At 40.0% G+C, this 10970-nt stretch overlaps 1 pseudogene across 1 annotated transcript; it reads left to right on the top strand.

Annotated features, from left to right (window-relative positions):
• Positions 1–3966: 3966 nt before the first annotated feature.
• LOC306870761 (DNA excision repair protein ERCC-6-like) lies at positions 3967–10814 on the top strand (annotated as a pseudogene). Its single transcript has 3 exons — positions 3967–5694; positions 7188–8850; positions 10475–10814. The product of its transcript is annotated as a DNA excision repair protein ERCC-6-like (transcript).
• The last annotated feature ends 156 nt before the right edge of the window (positions 10815–10970 follow it).

Here is a 10970-nt window from a genome sequence, read left to right on the forward strand (position 1 = left end):
TGCCTCATGCCACATTTTTTGTTGTGGTATACCCACCACTGTTTTTAGCTTTTGTTTCAATAAATTCTTTGAGATGAAAAAATTACCACTCCATGCTTCTTCTTAAATGCCCTACTTTTATATAATATCACTGTAGCATGAACTGTTTACATTTTTCATAAATTTCAGCTGAAAGTCAAATATATCTAACTTTTTGTGAGTAGTGTATTTCTCATATGTAGTTAACACTTTAAGACATAGGCACAGTTCTAATTTAAAAGCAAAATTAAACTGGTACAGTGTTTGATTGCAAGACTTAAACAGATTAAATGTATATATTTTAACACCATATTGACTAAAATCATGTTTAGTTTACTGTACGACCCAACACTACCAATGTTAAAAATTGTTTTTAAATGTTGAGCACTTCCTGAAATACATATAGGGTTCAGACAATTAGATTTTTAATATTATACATTTAAGTGTAAATGTAATTCTGGGCCTAGTAAATCAATTTATTGTTATTATATTATAAAAACCTAACTTTTACTAATTTCTTCCAGATGCAGTGATCCTGAAATTTCTTCACCGGGGGCCTCTTCGGGATGGCAATAAACCAAAAACTACCCAAGCTGTGGGAATACAAATCTGTAGACCTTTAGCTGAACCACTAAATTGGTAAAATTACCACTACAATTGGTTGATGTTCTGTTTCTTATGCCTGTTCAGTGTTTTGATCAGTTATATATGTAAATGTTTCTTATTTTTTTATTTTTGTTTTGATTGTGCAGCTAAATAAGATTGTTTAATTTGTTAAAGATTGTTCTAATTAAATAAAGACTTGAAATAGATGTTACTTTTTGTATCTTATTGCACCATTTAACATTTTAGGCTTAAGGCATGAAATGTGCAATGCACTGCAACTTTGTAGATGCATACAACCTGTATTAAAATATAATTTTAAAGATCAAAGATCACATATTAAAAGATCAAATATATGAAACCATATATTTCATAATTAAAAGATTGTCATATATAAGTGACACGTCACATATGTAAATAATTTGTATGCATATATGTCCAATTTGTATATAACGCATAATTACAAAAGACATATATCTCACATATATTAATAATCATATACATTCCATATATGGCAATAAATGTATTATACATACATAAACATATATTTTTGTATGGGGTAGACTTATATGTCAATATATGAAATTGACCCATTTTCTAATATGATTCATATATGAATAGGGCATATATAAAGCATGTATTGCTTAAGGGAATTTCGTATATGCACATATATACATTTCCGTATGGGCCGCCACAATATACTCAAATAAAAGTACCATTACCTTCCAAAAAATGTAGTTTGAGTAGAGTAAAAGTACAATTACTGATAAAAACTACTTAATTACTGTAAAGTGAGTATTTGTAATTCGTTACTTCACACCACTGGTGTCAGTAGCTATAGCACAAGGAGACGTGTTTCAGACAGCGCGGCATACCGATTTGATTCCTTTCATGTATCCCTGCGTTTAAGATACATGCATATATGCATGGGGGGTTGCAGTTACGTCGCAAAACGGGAAATATTTCTGTTTTAAACCATGTGTAACAGCACGGCCAGGCTCTCCCATCACTCAACTCCCACGATCTGCCTCACCTGACTTCTAATCACGCACACCTGCACCTCGTCATCACCCTCATCACGGACACTTCATAAGCACTCACCCCAGTCACCGCAGTTGTCCGATCTCGTTGCTACCCAACGGACTCTACTCGGAAGACCTCCAGTTGATGAGTATAACCTCTGATTACCTACCTTGTGTACTAACCTCCTGTTCTCCGTCCCGTCCTCTTCTCTGTCTTCAGGCCCGTCTGTGTGTGATCGGCAATTCTGAGATCTGACTCCTCTCCGGCCACGTGCCACCCGCCTACAAAGCAAGAAGACACTATTAGCACTGTCATCCGACACCTGCAAGAATCACTATAAAGAAGCTACTCACCTCGTCTCACGATCACCAGCACCCAAGTCCTGTAAATAAAACACTGTTATTGCACCTACCCTTGAGTCCGTCTGCATCTGTGACACCATGAAGGCGAGCCAATGGATATCACAACAGCAACGTGCAAACTTTGCGCAATAGTTATGCCGGAGCCGCAATAGTTAGAGTTTTCTAACCCTGCATTAACAGCGCATATTCTCAAGAGACGAATATACTTCAACATGTGCTGATAAGAGTATAAATGAATCGACCTGTTTTAAAGACCATCCACAACAGTTTGGAGACCCCTGATCTACAGTAATCACAACTTGAAGTCACTGCTGTACTGTATGTAGAGATTGAAGCTGAAACACTTGGAGAAGTTTAGAAGTTCCCTGCAGGCTAATAAAACAGTTTTTCAAGTAAGATTTTTTTTGTGCATCCACACTATATAGAACAATTAAACAACAAAGCCGTCAACTCTCATTCCTACCCACTCCAGTCCAAACATGTATACCTGCAACACCCATAGACTAATGAAGTGTTCAGGTAAGTAAAAGCACACCAATGGGTTTTTGGTTTGGACCACAACACTTTCCTCCTTCAGTTAAGGAATAAATTCAGGACTCCAATATAACTGGTTTACATTTTTCTGAGCCACCCATTGTGGTCTTTGGTGAATAACTGTAATATCATTTTGAGTTAACTTTCAAAATTTTCTTTGCAACAAGGTTACGAAACTCCGTTTAAGTGATTAGGATTGCGAGCTCATCGAAACGTTCAAAGAGTCATCCGGAAAATCCCCCTGTTCCTGTTCAAAGCCGCTTCAGCAATCGAGGTGCCGTTTTCAAGGAAAATACCTAAAAAATCAAGGGGAATATGCAGAGCAATACAGTTGAAGAAGTCACTGACAAATTAGAGAGGTAAGTAATCAAATCCTCGCATCTGTGCCGCTCAGGGTTTTTATTAATAAACCTTTATTCCGACTTAAACATTGTTAGAACATGTTTTAAAAGTGATTTTCTCTTGCAGCTATCTATCTATAGACACGGAGAAGATGGACAAATACTACAGGTAAATACAACATGCAGATCTAATCTCGGGTGACATTGTCACCAGCCAGAATATGTATTTTACTCTCCACATTGATGGCACGTGAAATGCTACTTTTAAATACCTCGCTCACACTGACAACATTTGTTTCAATGTAGCTGTTTGATACTTTTTGTTCGGTATTGTTACACAGTATGTCGAATCAGAATACTATTGTACTTTCACATCTTTTACCTGGAAAGGTATTAAATTTGTTGACATGTCACTTCAAGCAGTTTCCGGTTGTGCTTTATTCAAAACAACATTTGTAATTTTGTATCATGCATTTATATTTATTTTTTATAGATTTAGTTTTATGGATATATAGATGGATAGATTTTTATTTTTCACTTTCACTTTTAGTTCAGTGAAAATGTCTCTGCAAAGGTTTGCAGAAAGGTAATTGTGGGCATATCCTTTATTAGTCATGTTACATTATTTGGAGTAGGCTATCACAGCAGAATTCATTCAACTTTTCAGCAAAGCGGTTATGAAACGGCTCAAATGTTTAAGGCCACATAATAATGTGTAAATTTAATTTAAAACACATCTGACTTTTTGCCCTGACTTTATATACTGTAAAAATAATAAAAATAATTACTACAACTTAAAAAGTTAATTTTGTCCATAAACGTACATTTAATTTGTTGACTACACATGTACAGCCATCTCTGTTTCTGTCTGACTAAAGTTATTTAATTAAAAAAACTGCAATTGACATGTCTCACTTTATCCACAGAGATAATAAAAACTAATGAAATTATGCTGGTTGAAGTTCATTTACTTCGAGTTTGACAAGAAAAAAAAGTGTTTTAATGTGGTTGATATTAGTATGTGGGTGTGTATTTTGTTGTTCCTGTGTAACACACATTGTTATTTTTGCAGTTACTGGCAGGAGGGGAAGGAGGCTGCCTTGCGTGGTGATCTGCCTCGTGCCCTTGAACTGTTTCAGTTGGCTTACCAGCTGCAGCCGAGGGACAAGCTGAAGAAACGGATCCAGGCCATACAGGATCTCATTCAGAGAGATGAGGAGGAAGATGATGATGAGGAGGAGGAGTTTGTGAATGTGAATAATAGTGGATTGATGCTTTATAAAGGGCTCTACGACAAACTGTACGACCATCAGAAAGATGGTGTGGCGTTTCTGTACAGTCTCTACCGTGACGAAAGGAAAGGAGGAATCCTGGCTGACGACATGGGCCTCGGCAAGACCATTCAAGTCATTTCGTTTTTGTCAGGGATGTACGATGCATACCTGGCTAATCATACCCTGTTAGTCATGCCTACCTCGCTCATTAAAAACTGGGAACGTGAGTTTGCCAAGTGGACCCCTGGCATGAGGGTAAAAGAGTTTCACGGCGCCAGCAAAGCTGAGCGAAACAGGAACCTAGAGCGAATCCAGTGCAAGGGAGGAGTTATCATTACCACATACCAGATGCTCATCAACAACTACGAGCAACTTGGATCATACGGCCAACGTGAGTTCAAGTGGGACTACGTCATCCTGGACGAGGCCCACAAAATCAAAACCTCATCCACTAAAACAGCTAAAAGTGCTCACGCCATCCCTGCTAAACACCGTGTGCTACTGACAGGCACTCCGGTTCAAAATAACCTACAAGAGATGTGGGCTCTGTTTGACTTCGCTTGCCAGGGGTCGCTTCTGGGAACCTCCAAAACATTCAAAACCGAGTATGAGAATCCAATCACTCGTGCAAGGGAGAAAGACGCCACCCCTGGAGAGAAAGCTCTTGGATTGAGGATTTCTCAGAACTTCATGGACATCATCAAACCTTATTTTCTCAGGCGGACCAAAGCAGATGTTCAGCACAAAAAGCAAAAGCGTGAAGATGAGGAAGATCAAGAGAACAAATGTCCAAATGCTGGCGAAGGTGTAGAGATGCCGTCACTAACACGAAAGAACGATCTCATCGTGTGGACGTACCTCAGTTCGGTGCAAGAGGACATTTATAACCAGTTTATCTCGTTGGACCTTATTAAGGAGTTGCTGACGACTACGAGGTCACCGCTTACAGAGCTTACGGTGTTGAAGAAGCTCTGTGACCATCCCAGACTCCTGTCTAATCGAGCGGTGACTCAGTTAGGCCCGGAGCAAGGTTCCGTCTCTGATGGCATCCATCCAGACGATGAGACCGAGACGGCTGAGAGTCAGATCGATAAAATTTCAGATGACACTTTGGTTGCAGAGTCAGGGAAGCTGCAGTTTCTCGTGTCTCTAATGGAATGTCTCCGTGAAGAGGGCCATCGGACCCTGATCTTCTCTCAGTCGAGGAAGATGCTAGACGTCATGGAGCGCGTCCTGCGTAACAGAAACTTTCGCCTGCTGCGTTTGGATGGCACAGTGAAACTGGTAGAAAGGGATAAGCGTATCAAGCTGTTCCAGAAAGACAAACGTTACACAATATTCCTCCTCACCACTCAGGTGGGTGGAGTTGGCATCACGTTGACTACAGCAAACCGTGTCGTGATCTTTGACCCCAGCTGGAACCCAGCGACTGATGCTCAGGCTGTGGACCGCGCCTACCGAATTGGCCAAACTGAAAATGTCATCATCTACCGACTCATCACCTGTGGCACTGTGGAGGAGAAGATCTACCGCAGACAGGTAAATAAAAATCTTAACTTTATATTTGCTTCACCATGCAGTTTTAATATTTTTAAAAAAGTAGAGTAGAGGCTGTTTGATTCGCCAAAAAAAAAAAAATTATATTCCATTTTGAAACATCTCATATTGCTGCTGCTTAGATATGCAGGAAAAAAGTAGTAAGGCAGTTTGAATCACATTGAAAAGGATGTACAGAACACTACAAACTAATAACAAGCAATGCTTATGTTTCCAAATAAATGTTTTTTTGTTTTTTTTTTTATAACTATACATTTTTTTTTAGAAAATATTAATTAAAAACTGTACTCTTTACATTCATATTGTTCCTTGTTAGTGCACTTCAGTTGTGGTGTTTTTGTAGTAATAATAATAATAATAATAATAATAATAAAAAAAATAAATTATATAATTGTTTAATTATATTAAAGGGATAGTTCACCCAAAAATGAAAATTCTGTCATTAATTACTCACCCTCATGTCGTTCCAAACCCGTAAGACCTTCGTTCATTTTCAGAACACAAATTAAGATTAATTTTGTTTGAAATCCGAGAGCTTTCTGACTCACCATAGACAGCAACGGAACTACTACATTCAAGGCCCAGAAAGGTAGTAAGGACATCATTAAGATCATCCATGTGACATCAGTGATTCAACCATAATTTTACGAAGCTACAAGAATACTTTTTGTGCGCAAAGAAAATAAAAACAACAACTTTATTCAACAATTTGTCTCCATCTCAACCTGGCGCCATTTTGGAGAGTATTAGGATGCATGCGCGTGCTTTGATCTGAACGTAAACAATGTTGTTTACGTTCAGTTCAAAGCACACGTATGCATCGTGATACTCTCCAAAAAAGTATTCTCGTAGCTTTGTGAAATTATGGTTGAACCACTGATGTCACATGTTCCATTTTAACCCCTTGCTGTCTGTGCAGGGTCAGAAAACTCTCAAGTGGTGTCAAGAAGATCATTTAAAAGGTCTTACAGGTTTGGAAGTGTCACGGTGCACACACGAGGGAGGAACCAGGAACACGCAGACGAGGGTGTAAACTCAAATAATATACTTTACTAAACATCAGGGCAAGGCAGACAAGGACATCACACACCGGGGTTAACGAGTAGACCAGACGAAATCTAACTAAACAGACAGGACTAATATACACCGGTAAATCATAGCTAACGAGACAAACACAGCTGAACAGAATGAACTACTAAATGACAAGACAGGAAACAAACCAAATATGGGCACAAGAGGCAGGAACACATGACACACACAGGACAGTTCCCTTACAGGAAGGACGTGAGGGTGAGTCATTAATGACAGAATTTAAATTTTTTTTTTGTGAACCCTTTAAGCATTATTTTTGTGTTAATTATAAAAAAGGAAGAACAACAAATATTGTTATTGTAATATTACTGTTAAACTTTAAATAAAAAAAATATCTATATTAAATTGTTGATATTTTTGTTGTTTCTTTCCAATATCTGCAGGTGTTTAAAGACTCTCTCATCCGGCAGACAACCGGCGATAAGAAGAACCCGTTCCGTTACTTCAGTAAGCAGGATCTGCATGAACTGTTTGAACTTGAAGACACGCACTCATCCACCACTCAGCAGCAGCTTCAGGCAATGCATGCACAAAACCGCCGCTCTGACACCAGCCTGGACCAGCACATCGCTCGCCTTCACACCATGGAGATGTTCGGCATCTCTGATCACGACCTCATGTTCACTAAAGAGGTGGCACCCAATGAAGACGACCCTGAGGACGCAGAGTCACATCAGTACATACAAACACGTGTCCAGAAAGCACAAGAGCTCATGCAGGCAGAATCAGAATTGAACGGCCAGCTCAAAGACGGCATGGCCCAGAACACCGAACCCGCTTGGCTCAGGCAAATGAACCAGCCGAAATCTGCTGGTAGAGAGCACCCGGCCCCCCCACGTGTCAAAAAAGAGCCTGTGACAGTGGATCTGACACACAACAGTTACGATGAGTCAGAAATAGAGGAAGATGAGCAGAACTTTTCATCAGTTGAGGATGCGGAGGTGGAAGTTGTAAGTAAAGAAGTGCAAATTGTAGATGAAGAAGACCAAGTGGCAAACGAGTCTCCTTGGTCTGCTGGAGAAACAAATGTGCATATTAGCCCCGCTGCTGACAAGCTAGCTCATGCTGTGATCATGCTGGATGACAGTTTAGATGAGGAGGACGACTTTTACAGTAATGCAGCATCAGAGAATCAAAACTTGCCAAGTCCTTCTCGCCAGTTTCCAAAGTTGGAAGAACTTTCTATAGCATCTGATGCTCTTGGTAACGAAGAGGTTCAAATGGACAAGCCTAATTTAAAGATGTTTTCATCACCCCAATCTCCAAATGAGGCCACAGCAGGAGAGTCTTTCAAAGCAGAGGTGGAAGTGCTACAGGGAAACTTAAACTTGCAGCTGGAAGACAGTGAAGATATGTTCTTTGTCGAAGAAGAGGAAGTTCGTGAAGCTGAGGAGTCACTAGACGAGGAAAGTCATGGATTTCAGCTTCAGATGGACATCAGTGGAGAAAGGTTGGAAGAAGCAAGTATCCAAGAAAGCAGACAAGATGGTAGCCAAAACAATGTTGAAATCAGCAACTGTAACAACAGTGAGGTCTTCAAACCTAACACTGGTGAAGTCAGCAAGCATGAATCTCCTCTGAGGATCCGTTCTGCTCAAGACACACCTGCGGACGACTCATTTGTGCATTTAGTTCGAAGAAAGAAAAGGCAGGTCATCTCTGACACTGATGATGAAGAAGAAGAGGAGTCAGAGAAGCCCTGTTTAACATGCAGTTCATTGACCAATGGCCTCAGGGGGCTGGGCTCTTCAACACCAAAATCCACTTTGATTGATGGCAGCCAACACCGGCGCAGCTTGAACGTTTCGGTGGCATCAAGAAAATCCTTCGTTGTGTCCATGCTGGAGAATGAGTTGGATGAAGAGTCAGCAGAGCCCAGTGAAGATAAAACCAAATCCTATGAGATTTCGGAAGCTAGTGAAAGTCATACAGATGAATCCGTGGTGGAAGAGGAGGAGCTCAGTGGAGACCAAACCAAATCCTATGAGATATCAGAAGCCAGAGAACGTCATGCAGATGAATCCGTGGTGGAAGAGGAGAAGCTCAGTGGAGACCAAACCAAATCCTATGAGATTTCGGAAGCTAGTGAAAGTCATACAGATGAATCCGTGGTGGAAGAGGAGAAGCTCAGTGGAGACCAAACCAAATCCTATGAGATTTCGGAAGCTAGTGAAAGTCATACAGATGAATCCGTGGTGGAACAGGAGGAGCTCAGTGGAGACCAAACCAAATCATTTGAGACATCAGAAGCCAGAGAAAGTCATACAGATGAATCCGTGGTGGAAGAGGAGGAGCTCAGTGGAGACCAAACCAAATCCTATGAGATATCAGAAGCCAGAGAACGTCATGCAGATGAATCCGTGGTGGAAGAGGAGAAGCTCAGTGGAGACCAAACCAAATCCTATGAGATTTCGGAAGCTAGTGAAAGTCATACAGATGAATCCGTGGTGGAACAGGAGGAGCTCAGTGGAGACCAAACCAAATCCTATGAGATATCAGAAGCCAGAGAACGTCATGCAGATGAATCCGTGGTGGAAGAGGAGAAGCTCAGTGGAGACCAAACCAAATCCTATGAGATATCAGAAGCCAGAGAACGTCATGCAGATGAATCCGTGGTGGAAGAGGAGGAGCTCAGTGGAGACCAAACCAAATCATTTGAGACATCAGAAGCCAGAGAAAGTCATACAGATGAATCTGTGGTGGAAGAGGAGGAGCTCAGTGGAGACCAAACCAAATCCTATGAGATATCAGAAGCCAGAGAAAGTCATACAGATGAATCTGTGGTGGAAGAGGAGGAGCTCAGTGGAAACCAAACCAAATCATTTGAGACATCAGAAGCCAGAGAAAGTGAAGTGTTATCTGACTTAAATGATATGCAATTTCCTGATCAATCCTCTACTAACAGAACAAAATGGCCAGACAAAATAGAAATTGATTTTCACGATCTTTTATTCCAGGGATTTCAACGCTACCAGAATAAGATGGACAAAAAGAAGCAGAAGATGGAACGTCGCAAGCGGGCCAAAGAAAGAACTGGAAGAACAAAAGATCTGTTTCAAACTAAAAGAGATTCTGAAGTTAATGAGAAAGCAAGAGTCGATGAATAAAAGAATAATGAAATTTATGAGAGAGATGATTAATTTGTTTTTTTTATGAACAATGGAACTCCAAACTTCTATAACATAATTATAAATGTCAAAATGTTAGGTTATAAGTATGTGCTGCATTTAGAGAGCACAGATATTAATTGCTTTGTAGTTATTATTGCTATGTGGTTATTTTGCTTGCTTTGTAAAAGAACAGTTGCTAACAATATGGATGCAAAATGGAACTTCTAGTTGAAAACAGTGTTCTTCACACCTGCTAGGCATATGAGGTTTGTGGTTTAAACGCATACATTCACGAATGCGCATATGATATGTAATGTGTTGCAATTTTCCTATAGTTTAAAATAACAATAGGCTGGCTTACTGTCTAGAGATGTTGTCATTTTTTTTTATTTGAACTTTTAACTCAAATACTCTAACTTTTTGTAACCTATTAAATAACCAGTTATCAGAACCTGAATAAATCCTTATTTCGAGCTTCAAGTGGTCTGAACTCGGCTGAGCTAGGACGGACACTGGGAGGAGAGATCTGAAACTTCATTTGATATCCATTCAACTGAAAGGTAATTATGGAATTGCCTATTATGAACATGCACAGCGCCCTGCTTGAATCCACTGCTGGTGTTGAGCTAGACTCTAACGAAATTATGGACCAGCGTGCCCCTAAAACATACCCTCTGGAAACACATTCTTCCTGCTAGCTCCACAGTAAGCGATGTGACTGCTGCTAAACCCTCTGAGAACACGTATGAGATGCTGGTGCTGTGTGGGAAACAGTGTTTGGCAGAAGAGAGGAAGCAGGCTGCTCTGGATTTCTTTCTAAAAGCCATAGACCTTAATACTGGTGATGCTGAGATCCAGCTCTTGATCATTCAGCTGTACAGGCAGCTTAGACAACAGTAATATTAAAATGTGCGTTATCATATCTGTACCATGTTTGACAACTTTTTTCTGTCTGTTGGTAAAAAGAAATTGCAGACTGCATGTGAATGAAACATTTAACTGATCAGAGGAACTTTAGAAAAATATGTTGTGTATGTTAATACTGTTAGTGGACTT

Source organism: Barbus barbus, assembly GCF_936440315.1.
Source record: "Barbus barbus genome assembly, chromosome: 6".
NCBI classification, from domain to species: Eukaryota; Metazoa; Chordata; class Actinopteri; order Cypriniformes; family Cyprinidae; genus Barbus; species Barbus barbus.